The sequence below is a fragment of the Hylobates moloch genome, unplaced genomic scaffold (genome assembly GCF_009828535.3).
Source record: "Hylobates moloch isolate HMO894 unplaced genomic scaffold, HMol_V3 SCAFFOLD_19, whole genome shotgun sequence".
Lineage (NCBI taxonomy): Eukaryota > Metazoa > Chordata > Mammalia > Primates > Hylobatidae > Hylobates > Hylobates moloch.
This window is the reverse complement of record NW_026652294.1, coordinates 1,856,368-1,869,630: the sequence shown is the minus strand read 5'-3', so window position 1 is coordinate 1,869,630 and position 13,263 is coordinate 1,856,368. Positions and strand designations below refer to the sequence as shown.

Sequence of the window (13,263 nt, the reverse complement as noted above, 5' to 3'; positions counted from 1 at the left end):
CCTGCCCCTTTTACGACAGTCCCGAGCGCAGCGCGCCCCGCCCCTCTTACGACAGTCCCGAGCGCGGCGCGCCCAGCGCCTTCCCCGGCCCACCACGCGCCCCGCCCCTTGCGTCATTCAGAAGGAGGCGCGCCCAGCCCTTCCGCGGTGACTGCAAGGAGGATTTCGCTCTGCCCAGGCTCGCACCTTCCTGCTCCCCGGGCCACCTTAGAGGCGAGACTCCGTCGCCTGGATATCGCAGGACCATGGAGAATCCCACCGGCCCTTGTTGAGTCATTGCGGGCTGAGGTCCGGGCTCCGCGCTGGCGCGCCTGCGAGGTGGACTGTCCCGGTCACCGGCCTTCCCAGAGGGAGGGATCTCGGGCCAGAGCCCACAGGACCTGGGTCTAAGGCACCATCCGCGGCCGAGCAGTGGCGCTGGGGTCTGTCTGCGTCCTCTCTGCCCCCGGGGTGAGACAGACAAGACCACCCTAGAGCCTCTGGGCCAGGACAGTTGGCGCCGGAGTCCCCATCTGGGCCTGCCGTGGTCGCCCCGCGGTGCCCGGCCCCCAGCCCGAACCGCGAGCCCAGACTGCGCTCTCCCCGCTCCCCAGGCCAGCTGCTGGGCCGGGGCTGGGGAGCTTCTGGTGGCTGAGGCTGAACGGGCTAGGAACAGGCTTTAATAGGAGGGGTTCGGGTGGAGGAGTGGCTCCTGCAGAGGCCCTGCCAGAGTCGGGTCAGGTGGATGGGCGAGAGGACCGGTGTGGCCAGGCGGCGGAAGCCAGCACAGGAGACAAGGGCGGGGGCTGTGCATTACAGAGGCTGCCGGGGGCTTGTCCAAAGAGCAGCAGGGGGCACGGAAGGGCTTGGGGACACAGACACGATCAGACTTGCATTTCACCAGACACTCTAGCTGCCTGCGGGGTGGCTGGGCTGTGTGAGATGACCCTGCTTTGACCAGGTTAGGAATTATGACTGGTTTCCAGAGAGAACATTGATTAGCAGTTGGCTACGGGGGAGAGGGGGCATTGAGCCAACTGGGGTCCCCCTGAAGTGCCAGCAAAGTCTCTGGTTTTCTCCAGGATCTGTTTCCTCAGTGCCTGGCAGGATTGGCTCCCCTGCACGCCATGTCTTTGTGATCCCTTCCAGCCAGAAACCAGGAGCAAATAAAGTGAATAATGACAACAAGGGCTCAGGCCACTGCTGTGGAGGGCGGTCCACAACCCAGAGCTGGTCATGCGCCGGGCATCCTGGCCTCCAGTTCCCTCGGAATGGCAGGAGCTGGAGGTGGGACTCAAGATTGTGGGAGCTGAGCCTGCAGCGAGTGACCAGGAGCCAGCTGGGGCTGGGCTTGGTCACTGTCACCTCCCCTGGAGGTCGTGAGTGGGATGAGCAGCTGGGTGAAGACGCCTGCCTGTTTCACCAGTGTCCCTGCCCTCAGTCCCCCAGTCCATGAAGGGTGTCTGTGTGAAGACTGGGGGCGATATAGGGCAGCCCCACGTGACAATGATATGTGCTGTGGCCAGCTGGGCAACACTGTCGCCAGCTCCGGGGTCTGCCAGGTGGGGTGGGGGCTGTGAGCCACAGCAGGAGCAGGCCAGGCCTGGGTTTGGACACCTGCTCCTCTGCCTTGTCCGGGTGCTGATGCAGGAAGGCCCCTTCTCCAACCCTTGGTGCAACGTCTGACCTGAACCAGCTTCCCCAGCCCAGCAACACTGCTCCGCTAATGTGGATGTCAACCTAAAGAAACAAACTGAACCACAGTTCATATAGTTTGTCTGGGCCAAGGCTGAGAGAGCTGCCCAGGACACACCAAGTTGCCCTGGGAGTGCTTCATTCAGCCATATTACAAGCAAGTTTTTAAAGACGGAAGGGGACAAGGAGTGGGCCGATACGAAGTCAGCAGGAATTCTGACTGCTTTCCAGATAGAACCTTCGTGACTGGCTATACAGTGTTGGACTACAGGGTAAGAGTTATGGTGTCCAGCGTCTGGCTTTTTATGTCTACTTGGCGTCAGTCTGGAACCCACAGAGCAATCGGCTTCAAGAGGTCTTTAGCTCAAGTGGGAGTGACGTGACTGCTGTTTCATTCCAGTGCCTCTCTGGACCAGATAATTAAAGGGGGCTCGCATTCCTCAGATAAAAAGTTCCTTTTCTTTTGCATGGACATGAGCAGTGGGTCACTGAGGCATGGGGACTCCTGTGGGTCTTCAGGGAGGGGTCTCATCCCCCAGAGCCCTAGGGATGGGTGATGTGTGTGTAGGAATGGGGGAGCTGGTGCGCAGACATGCGTGTCCCGTGTGTGTGCACACATTGGGCCCCATGGCTCTTTACATCAGGTGGTATCCACCGAAGGCCTTTGCTCTGTGGCCACTGTCCACCTCCACTTAGCCTCCCAAGTCCTCCAGGCTGGCTGGTGACACCTTGGGTTAGTGTGGGGTGACTGGTGTGTGTTGGGGAGCTGCAGGTCCCCTATTTCTGACACAGGTGTGTCTGGGCAAACACCAAGTCTGTGGTTTGAAGGGATGGGCGCCTGTGTGTGTGTGTGTGTGTGTGTGTGTGTGTGTGTGCATGTGTGGCAAAAGGCTTTGCTGCATGGCTTTTGTGTGGGTCTGTCTTTGAGTGTCACGTGTGCCTTTCTATGTTTCTCTGTGAGTTTTTGTATGTCAGGTTGTGTGTCCATTGTGTGGGCGGAGAAACCGCTCTGCCGTGGGCCTTGAGCCATCGCAGGATCCCCATAGGCCACGCAGAGGTGCACACAGCAGCTGACCTCAGCCTGCTCCTCCCAGAACATCAGGCTGCACCCAGGCCACCGCTCACTCCCTCTGTCTCCCGAGACTGTTCCTCACTGCCTGCCTCACTGGCCCTGGTGAGGGTGAGGCTCCCTGCCCCCGGCCCTCACAACAGAGCTACAGATGAGGACGCCGCCCAGCTGCAGTCTCAAGGGGCTCCTCCACAGTGGGTGTCCCGCAACGCATGCTTTCTGACCCCTTTTGTTTCGGTGCTGTCCTTTTTAGCGTGTGGCACCAGGATGGCAGGGAGCTGCCACCTCAGGCTTCTCTTATTTTCACTCTGAGTAATAAGCTCTGAATGAGAGGGGCTCATTGTGTCTTTACTGTCAAATCAGTCAGGCCTTGGCCTTGGCGTGTCTTGCGTGTCCTTGACAATGTATTGCCCATGGGGTCTGGTGGAGGCACAGCACCCTTTAAGAAGACAGGGTCTGTGTGGACCAGTTACGGGTGACATTTCCTGGGCACAGCTCTTGCCTAGGTGGTGTGGGATGGGAGGAGGGCGGGGCCTCCCACTGTCCCACCAGCAAAATGGGCTGTGTGGCCAGCTCCTCAGGACCCGAGAGCATTTGCTCCAGGTTGATAAAATGTTGCGGTGTTGGGTGGCAAGAGTAGGATTGAAACCAGCCACCCAGTTGGTGCTTTGTTACCATCAGAAGTGTTTGCTGAGTCAAAGCAAATGGCCACTCACAACCGAGTGGGCTGAGTGCGGTGACTCACACCTGTAATCCCAGCACTTTGGGAGGCCAAGGTGGGCAGATGGCTTGAGGCCAGGAGTTCAAGACCAGCCTGGGCAAAAGGGCAAGAGCCTGTCTCTACAAAAAATTCAAAAAATTCGCTGGCGTAATGGCATGTGCCTGAAGTCCCAGCTACTTGGGAGGCTGAGGTGGGATCACTTGAGCCCAGGAGGTCCAGGCTGCAGTGAGCCGAGATCACACCACTGCACTCCAGCCTGGGCGACAGAATGAGAACCAAATAATAAGTAAATAAATCCATTCATTCATCCATCCATCCATCCACCCCAGAGTGAGTCAGCCAGGGCTTGAGAAGGCATGCCTGCTGCTGCGTTGCTCCTCCCTCACCCACAGGATTCCCTGGTTCCAGCCAGGAGACGATGGTCAACAGCCACTGCTATAGTGGTGCCCAGTTAAAACTCTGCTTTCTGTTTCTGTAAAAAAAAGTGTCTAATTGAATTTGGGCAAAAAACTTGCAGTGAAGAGAGAAAAAGAGATGAAAGCAACCTGTGAGGGAGGCTCGGGTTGACGTGCGGCATGTGCTGTTGTGTGAGTGTGATGGGTGTGTTGGTTTGCACTGTAGATGCTCAGGAAGTGAGGATGTGTGGAGTGCTGACTGTATACATGACGCCTCCACTGGCCAGCCGAGTAGAGTTTCATGAAACAATGTTGGTGGACTCAGCCCTGAATCCCTCAGGCAGTCAGAGAGCAACCTCTGTCTTTTTTTTTTTTTTTGAGATGGAGGCTCGCTTTGTTGCCCAGGCTGGAGTGCGGTGGCGCGATCTTGGCTCACTGCAACCTCTGCCTTCCACGTTCAAGTGATTCTCCTGCCTCAGCCTCCTGAGTAGCTGGGATTACAGGCGCGCACCACCATGCCCGGCCTTCTCTGTCTATTACAAAGTAAAGAACTTGAGGTTCCTCATGCCAAAGCTGCAACTCCTGTAAAAGCAGGTGTGTTTGTTTTGCAGAAAAGAGGCCACGTGCCACGGGGCTTTGCCCTGCATGCTCCAGACAGATCCATGCTGTTGAACCTTTCATCTCCTCTCCTGGAGATTGACCCAGTTATAGTGCTCTTTGGAAAAACGACAGGTGAGACCCTGCAGGCCAACCAGCTAGGTCGGAAGCAGAGCCCTGGTGGTGGCATGGCCTGGTTGCTGAAGTGTTTGGTGATGAGGGGCCAAGGGATCTTTGTTGTGCCAGACACCCCCAGTGAGTCACACTGATGGCTAGTTAGAGATAATGCAGAGAAGACCCAGAAAGCTCAGGAAAGCAGTCCACAGTTGCTGCTCGTCCTCTGCGCCACTGGGAAAGTGAGATTGCTTCCTTCTGACTGGGGGGTGTGAACATGGATAGAATTCTCCTTAGACCCCATGGGCAGTCAGTAATACATGCACGTTCTGCGGTCTGCACTTAGAGCCAATGAGAGAGGGAATGTTGCTGACGGGCTTGGGCAAAAGCCCAGTGAGCCTCCAGGGGGCTGGTCCTCTGGCACATGCAGGATGAGGAGTGAATGTCACTCAAGTGCCCAATGGCCACCCCCATGTCCCAAGCCGGCCAGGCCATGACCACTGTGCCAGTGATGTGAGCATGAGGAAAAACTTGCAAAGACCCACCGGGACTTGTGCAAAGGGTCTTCACTCCACAAGGGAACCCTGGCCTGCCCAGATTTGTTTCCTCATCTGCTTAGCGCCATGGACAATATGAGGGACAGCTGTATCTTCCCAGGCCACTGTAACCCCAGCCTGGGGTTAGAATGGAAAACAGGCCTGCCCAGATGATGAGATGTCACTGTGTGTGTGTGTCTGTGGGCTGCCATAACAAAGGACCACAGACGGAGGCCAACAACGGAAATGTGTTTTCTTATAGTTCTCATGGCCAGAGGGCTGAGATCAAGTTGTTGGTAGGGTTGGTTCTGTAAACCAAAAATAAAATTCTCAGACCCCTTCTCTTGGCCAAGGGCATTCCAGAGTTAGCCTGAAAAGCTAGTTCAGGCAGTGACGAGAAGCAGAGGTTGGACATGTCTCCTCCCTTTTGTAATTCAGGAAAAGCTGACCAGCATTAACATCAATATAGACCTTAAGTCTGATCAGAAATATTTATAATCTACTCTCTCTGAAGCCTGCCACCTGGAGGCTTCATCTGCATAAAACTTTGCCCTCCATAATCCTTTATCGTCGTAACCCAGACATTCCTTTCTATTGATTCCAGGTCTTTAGATAATAACTTAACTCTTTCAACCAATTGCCAATCAGAAAACCTTTAAATCTACGTATGACCCCAAAGTCCCCTGCTTTGAGTTGCTCCGCCCTTCCAGACCAAGCCGATTGTAAATCTGATCTGTACTGCTTGATGTCTCATGTCTCCCCTAAAAAGTATAAAAGCAAGCTGTACCCCGACCACCTTGGCCATGTGTCATCAGGACCTCCTGAGGCTGTGTCATAGGTGTATCCTTAACCTTGGGAAAATGGACTTTCTAACTGGATTGAGATCTGTCTCATACTTCTGGGCTCACAGTGCCTTCTGAAGGCTGTAAGGGAAGGATCTGTTCTAGGACTCTCCTTAGCTTGTTGATGGCTGACGTCTCCCTGTGTCTTCACAATGTCTTCCCTCTGTGTGTCTTGTTAAAAGAAAAATTTCAGCCAAATTACATTTAGAAGAGTTTGAGCAAAGAACAATTTGTGAGTTGGCAGCCTCCCGAGCCAGAGTAGGCTCAGAGACTCCAGTGCAGGCACGTAGTGAAAGATTTATGCACAGAAAAAAGAGAATGACCTACAGAAAACAGAAGCGAGGGACAGAAACAACCGGCTTGGTTACGGCTCGGCGTTTGCCTTAGTTCAACACAGTTTGAACAGTTGGCCACATTTAATTGGCCAAAACTCAGTGATTGGCACAAAGGTAGGCTAGAGTCTGTTTACGGTTCCATTTAGGTTATAGTTTACAATGTGCAGAGAAACCTTTAGGCTGAACTTAAAGTATGTAAGGAGGTAGTTTTAGATTAAACTTGATTTAACAGTCTGTTTCCAAATTTCTTCTGATACAGACACCAGTTATAGAGTGGGATTAGGGTACGCCCCAATGACCATGAGGTCATTTAACTTAATTACTTCTGTAAAGAGCCTGTCTCCAAATACGGTCACCTCCTGAGATAACTGGAGGTCAGGACTTCAACATATGAATTGGAAGGGAGACAAAATTGAACCCATCACAGTCGTGAGGGTCAGATTGATGAGCTTGTTCCATCAGCACCTCCAGGCTGTTGGGGAACACGCAATCTTCTCTTGGCCCCACAGTCAGCCTTTGGGAAACTCTTCAGTTCCTGGCAACAAGCTCCTGGCGTGTAAGAGTAGACCCAGGCCAAGGGAAATGCCCTTCTTATAAGGCAGAGAAAAGGACCACAGTGGAAACTCCAGACTAGGCTGGAGGACCCTGTGGGCCTGGCTGTGACACCAGGGTATTCCCAGAGAGATCAGTCATCTGCCCACAATGGAGGTTCTCTCCCTCCCAGGCCACGGAAGGACCACGCATTTAAAGATCCCCATCTCAGCCAGGCGCAGCGGCTCACGCCTGTAATCCCAACACTTTGGGAGGCCAAGGCGGGTGGATCCACTGAGGTTAGGAGTTTGAGACCAGCCTGGCCAACATGGTGAAGCCCTGTCTCTACTAAAAATACAAAAATTTGCCAGGCATGGTGGCAGTTGCCTGTAATCCCAGCTACTTGGGAAGCTGAGGCAGGAGAATCGCTTGAACCTAGGAGGCAGAGGTTGCAGTGAACCGAGATCATGCCATTGCATACCAGCCTGTATGATAAGAGTGAAACTCCATCTCAAGAAAGAAAGAAGGAAAGGAAAGAAGGAAGGAGAGAGAGAGAAAGAAAGAAGAAACAAGGAAAGAAAGAGAAAGAAAGAAAGAAAAGAGAAAAGAAAAGAAAAAAAAGGAAAAGAAAAGAAAAGAAAGAAAAAGATCCCCTTGGTGTTTGCTGGATAGGATCACAGGCCTGGAGGCCCTAGACCCCTCCTGAGGCCTGTGCTGCTCTGACTGGTGTCTGTCCATCCAACACCTTCACACTTCCCTCCCCAGGCCTGAGAACCAGGGGAGTGGATGTGGAAATGCCAGTCTGAGGGCAGGAGAAAATGAGATGAGGTGTCCAGCTCCAGTAGTGAGGGAGGGAAAAGGAAAGTGAATTCTCCTTCCCCAGCCTTTGTTCCACTCGGGCCCTCAGTGGATTGGGTGATGCCTGTCACACTGGAGAGGGCCGTCTGCTTTACCCACTGGCTCACATGCTAAATGCACCTGGAAATGCCCTCACGGACACACGTGGAACAGTGTGCAATCCGGGCACGCTGTGGCCCAGCCAGGATGGTCAACACAAAATCAACCATCACAGGACCATGGGGGTTGATGAACGATCTCTGAGCTCGCTAGAGAGAAACCTCCAGTGAACGAAGAGGAGGCACCAATACCCCGATTCTGATTTGCTTGCTCAAGTATTGGCGGCAGCTCACGCCTCACCCAGAGACCTTGCTCAGCGCATTACATAAGATCTTTTAAAAGGCAGCCACTTTTGCGTCACAATTCAGCCAACAAGCCTAGAAACCATCCAACGGGCCGTGCGTGTGGCCTTTGTGCTCGGCCTGGGCCTGCCGTGCACTGGCTGTGCACCAAGCCTGTTCTGAGAGGGGATTTTCTCCTGTCAGCCCTGCCGAGTAAAGCCTTTGTTATTGCCTGTGGTCAGGACTAACAAATCACACACAGGAGCTGGACTCAATTATGACAGTATGTGACATGTGGCATCACAGATAGCCAAAACTAGGGACACAGACTGAGACACATTATGCTGCTTTATAACATATGCTATTGTGAAAGTAGATAAAATGTAAAAGCTGCTGGGACCCCCCAGACACTTTGAGCCTTGAGAGAGATGTGACTGTGATCTGAGCCACGTAAGCGGTAGTTGCAACTTCAGCTTCTTAGATCATAAATTCTCTCTTCCTCATTGTTCATGTTCTGTAAATGACCAGGAGAAACCAGAAACCAGGCCTCCCCTTCTAGTCACTGATCTTTGTCATAGATTAACTGTGTCCTTTATCGTCCTGTACCTAACTCAGACGGGATGGTACAAAAGACCCCCTGCCTTTTACATCTTCATTGTGGAATGTTAAATACGCCTTTCTCAAAAGGAATACTGCCTTGACTAATCAGATTACTGTAACTGCGTGCTAGCCTTGAGGGAATGTGTTGAAACCCTGCTAAGCTTCCCAAACCTTATTTATGTAAACGAGCCCCAAAACTTCTCCACTTTGGAGCACTGAATTCCATTCTTTGGAATCTGTGTTCCTGGGTGGCTGCCGTCAAGGTTTGTGCTCAAATAAACTCTACATTTAACCGTATTTCCTGAGACTTGTTATTTAAGGTTGACAATATCATATGGCAGCCTGCAGATGTGAGTCACATTGTATCACTGGATGACTTATTTTAATTTTTTATTTTTGAGGCAGGGTCTAGCTTTGTTGCCCAGGCTGGAGTGCAGTAGCACAATCTCAGTTCACTGCAGCCTCTGCTTCCTTGGCTCAAGCCATCCCCCCACCTCAGCCTCCTGTGTGTCTGCAGACACACACCACCACGCCTGGCTAATTTTTGTATTTTTAGTAGAAACGGGGTTTCACCATGTTGCCCAGGCTGGTCTTGAACTCCTGAGCTCAAGCGATCTACCCACCTCTGACTCCCAAAGTGTGGGGATTATAGGTGTGAGCCACTGTGCCTGGCCCACTGGATGACTTATGATATCATATGTGACATTGTGACATCATGTGAGTCAGGGATGTACCCCGTTCTCAGCTGCTATATGCTATGTTACACTGACAGAATGGGAATGAGGAATGTGTCCCACTCTCAGCTGTTGTATTATATCATACAAGGTGCAGTGACTAGGGTATGTCAGCTGTGTCCTCATCCTACATAGCATGAGAGTGTGTGACAGGAGATAGGATGCAGACCTGAGGAGCAGTAAACGCCTAGGCAATAAAGGTGCCAGCATCAGCTGAGAGCACAGGCAGACCTCAGTCACATTCGTTACTGTGTAACTAAAAATACAAAATTAGCTGGGTGAGGTGGTGCACGCCTGTGGTCCCCGCTACTCAGGAGCCTGAGGCAGGAGAATTGCTTGAACCCAGGAGGCAGAGGTTGCAGTGAGCTGAGATTGCACCACTGCACTCCAGCCTTGGGGTCAGAGTGAGACTGTATCTCAAAAAAATAAAATAATCTAAGGCAACCAAGAGAGGGACTCAGGCTCACCTTACTCTGTGTCACATGATATATAATACTTGAGGAGGACACACACTTGTCACTTTGTATCACTATGTCCTATATGATAGCCAGTGATAACCCAAGAGGGAGAGGCAGCCCTGTTCACACCATGTCACTTATGATATTATATGACATCAAGGAGCCCAGACCTCAGTTGCATTATGTCACTATGGCACACACAGTATCATACAACAACGAACAGAAGGGTTGCAGGCCTGATTCACAGTGTATGTGAGTCACAAATGTCACTTATGACACCATACAGCAGGGGAGAGGGGATAGTCATTACCTCGGGTCACACTGTCACACATGATACCATATGATAGCAGAGGAGGATGCAGAACTGAGTTGTATTATGTCACTATGTAACCTGTGATAGATGATAGCCGATGGGGGTGAAGACCAAAGTCACATTTTGTACCTACATTATATAAAATATACAACATGCACGAGGGAGATGCAGACACAAATCACACTGTGTGCTGTGTCCCATATATGTGTTTAAGAGAGCTGGGTTCTTGAATGAACTTAGTCACTGCACCTTGCATGATATAATACAACAGCTGAGAGAGTGGGACACATTCCTCATTCCCATTCTGTCAGTGAATGACCACACCTTGTGGTAACTGCATGAGCCACTGTGTTTGGCCATGTATAGCGCACGTGGCACATTGTTCACTGATACATATTTGCTCCGTATTGAAGTGAGGCAGATGCATGAGTGATTGAGAATAATGCTACCTTGGTGAAGCATTGCGTTAGAAGCATGAGGTTCAGGTACTACCATCTTCTGTGATACATATTTAAATGTTAAGTTTAACAGGTCTACCATGAGTGAGCCTCGCCTTATCTTTGAGAATCGATGTGTTTAGCAGGGTGTGCTTCATCTAAGATAGCCTTCTTTAATGCATGTTCACTATCTGTGTTTATTAGAAATAGGTTTGTGAGTGGCTTAGCATAGTGTTTTCCCTATGAAACCCTGTTTATTTATTTATTTATTTATTGAGATGGAGTTTTGCTCTTGTCGCCCAGGCTGGAGTGCAGTGGTGTAGTCTCGGATCACTGCAACCTCTGCCTCCCAGGTTCAAGCGATTCTCCTGCCTCAGCCTCCTGAGTAGCTGGGGATTACAGGCGTCTGCTACCACACCCAGCTAATTTTTGTATTTTTAGTAGAGACGGGGTTTCACCATGTTGGCCAGGCTAGTTTCGAGCTCCTGACCTCAGGTGATCCGCCTGCCTCAGCCTCCCAAAGTGCTGGAATTACAGATGTGAGCCACCACACCCAGCCGAAACCCTGTTTTAAGAAGTATGTGGTGCAGGTACTACCTTCTTTGTTGTTCCAAGTTCAAACCCTGTGTTTAACAGAGATAGGTGCAAGATTGCCTAGGTGTAGCGTAGACTCTTGGAAATACTGTGGTTAGCATTCTATGTTTTCTGTAGTATAGTTTTCAGTGATGCCTGTTTAGATAGTTTATCAGATCTAGGTACTAGTGTTATCTCAATGAAACACTGTTTAGCTGCATGTGGTGCATGTAATATCTCGTTCATGGATATTTGTTTAAATCAATCAGTGTTTACCGGAACTAGATATGTGAGTTACTGAGAATAGCCTAGTCTCTGAAAATGTTTTCCAGCCTATGGTGCATGTAATATACTCTTCTATGGTACCTCTTTCCAATTTTTTTATTGTGGCAAAATATACATAACAGATTATACCATTTTTAAGTGTAGAATTTAGTGGTAGTAAATATAGAGAGAATCTTGAAAGCAGCAAGAGAAAAGTGACTTCTCATGTGCAAGGGAGCCTCTAGAAGATTATCAGTGGATATTTCAGCAGGAACCCTGCAGGCCAGAAGGTGGTGGGATGATACATTGAAAGTACTGAAAGAGTAAAGCCTGCCAACTGAGAATACTATATTTGACAAAACTGTCCTTCAAAAGTGAAGGAGAAATTAAGACATTCCCAGATAAATAAAAGCTGAAGGAGTTTATTGCCACTAGACCTGACCAATAAGAAATAATAAAGGGGCCGGGCACAGTGGCACCCCTCAGGTGCAAAGTCTTCAGTTGAAAAGGGAGGTGGTCACAGGAAATACTGAGATGGATCAGCAATGCACGGGAGACAGAGTTCTTGGCCCTGCAGAGTGAGTAGTGTGGATTCTCAAGTTTTCTCCTCTCTCCATTAATTTCTTTCCCAATGCAGACAACTTCCATCATACAGTCTTCAGCAACCTTGAAAGATTGGACAAGCTTCAGCCCACTCTTGAAGGTAAAGGACGGCAGCTAACAAGACTGGCAACTGGGCTTGGCTGTGCGTGTTTTCTATTGTGGGGAAATAGATATACCACAATATTTATCATTTGAACCTTTTAACCAAAGTGTGCACTCAGTGGCATTCAATATATTCACAGTGTTGCATAACCAACACCACTATCTACACCCACAATTTTGATGATTTCTTACAAAATCTTGTCCACAATAAGCAATATAGCGCCTTGCCCCTATTTCCAGCCCATGGTGATTCCTATCCCACTTTCTCTTGTATGAATTTGACTATTCTAGGCACTTCATATAAGTACAATTATACAATATATTCCTTTTGTGTCTGGCTTATTTCACTAAGCATAATGTTCTCAGTGTCCGCCCATGTTGTATCATCTATCAAAATTATGTTCGTTTTTTACAGATGGATGATGTAGTATTGCATGTAGATCACCTTGCTTTTATTACATTCATTTGTTCATTGATGGCTGGATTATTTCCACCTTTTGGCTCCTGTGAAAAGTGATGCTATAAACATTAGTATACAAATATCTCTTTGGTTTCTGTTCTCTATTCTTTGGGGTACCTAAGAGTAGAGTTCCTGGGTCCGACGGAAGTTCTATATTTAACCTTCTGAGCCACTGCAGACTGTTTTGCACAGTGGCTGCAACTTTATCCATTTCTACCGTCAATGTATCAGGGTTATAATTTCTTTACATCCTTGTTCACACTTATTTTCCTTTAAATCATCCTAGTAGGTGTATATTGGTGTCTGCTTGTGTTTTTCATTTGCATTTCCCTAATGACTAATGATACTGAGCAGCTTTTCCTGTGCTACTATCTGTGGCTGTATCTTCTTTAGGGAAATATATGTTCAAGTCTTTTGCCCATTTTTAAAGAGTTGTCTGACTTTTATTTAGTTAGTTTGTTGTTGTAGAGTTTTGAATATATCTTAAATATATTTAAAATATATTCTAAATTTTAGTCTCTTACAAGATAAATGATTTGCAATATTTCCCCCTTTGTGTAGAACTTTAGATTCACACACTTCATTAATTTTATGAAATCCTCAGCAGTTGACCCCAAACAGATAAGACTGAAGCAGTATTTTAGGAATAGTTGAAAGTATGATCACCACAAAACATAGGTGTAATCAAATCCTGCGAGCTACACATAAGGCACAATGACAAATAAGG

The 13,263-nt window shown here is 49.3% G+C and overlaps 1 long non-coding RNA gene across 1 annotated transcript; it reads left to right on the top strand.

The window, feature by feature from the left end:
- Positions 1-107: 107 nt before the first annotated feature.
- Positions 108-12,092, top strand: LOC116459295 (uncharacterized). The gene is made up of 3 exons (XR_004245509.2): positions 108-1,946; positions 4,471-4,591; positions 12,009-12,092. It is a non-coding gene; the product is annotated as an uncharacterized LOC116459295 (long non-coding RNA).
- Positions 12,093-13,263: the final 1,171 nt, after the last annotated feature.